This window comes from Capsicum annuum, unplaced genomic scaffold (assembly GCF_002878395.1).
Source record: "Capsicum annuum cultivar UCD-10X-F1 unplaced genomic scaffold, UCD10Xv1.1 ctg16003, whole genome shotgun sequence".
Classification (NCBI taxonomy): domain Eukaryota; kingdom Viridiplantae; phylum Streptophyta; class Magnoliopsida; order Solanales; family Solanaceae; genus Capsicum; species Capsicum annuum.
The window spans coordinates 1-776 of record NW_025821530.1 but is presented as its reverse complement, the minus strand read 5'-3'; the positions used below and the strand labels follow the sequence as shown (position 1 = coordinate 776).

General features: G+C 45.2%; 1 non-coding gene across 1 annotated transcript; it reads left to right on the top strand.

Moving 5' to 3' along the window:
• The first annotated feature begins 520 nt into the window (after positions 1 to 520).
• LOC124890343 lies at positions 521 to 676 on the top strand. The gene has a single exon (XR_007049111.1). It is a non-coding gene; the product is annotated as a 5.8S ribosomal RNA (ribosomal RNA).
• The last annotated feature ends 100 nt before the right edge of the window (positions 677 to 776 follow it).

Here is a 776-nt window from a genome sequence, read left to right as displayed (position 1 = left end):
TTGGGATGGGGATAGATCATTACAATTGTTAGTCTTCAATGAAGAACTCGTAGTAAGCGCGAGTCATCAGCTCGTGTTGACTGCTTCCCTGCCCTTTTAACACACCACCTGTCACTCCTACCGATTGAATGATCCAGTGAAATGTTTGGATCATGGTAACGTGGGCGGTTCGCTGCCTGTGACATCGCGAGAAGTCCATTGAACCTTATCATTTAGAGGAAGGAGAAATCCTAACAAGGATTCAGTAGGTTAACTTGCAAAAGAATTATTGTCGAAACCTGTGAAGCAGAATGACCCGTGGATATGTTTAACAACTAGGGAGTCTGTGCGGGTGAGGTGCTTCATCCTTCGCACGTGCGCCTCCCCCTATTCCATGGCGTATACGCCCAGTGCATGCGTTGGGCGACTAACGAACCCCAAAATGGAAACCACCAAGGAATACTTAAATTGATAGCTTGCCTCTTGCGCCCCATTTGTGGCGTGCATCGGGAGGACCTGTGCTTCTTTTAAAAACAAAAATGACACTCGACAATGTGTATCTCGGCTCTCACATCGATGAAGAACATAGCAAAATACGATACTTCGTGTAAATTGCAGAATCTCATAAACCATTGAGTCTTTGAACAGAAGTTGCGCCCAAAGCTTTTAGGCTAAGGGCACGTCTGGGAAGGTGCCACATGTTATGACCTTAGATGTTTTGGGCCGCACATGTGCTACACTGATGTATTTAATGATTTTATAGCATTGGCCGATAAGCCCGGTTAATCTTTGAAATT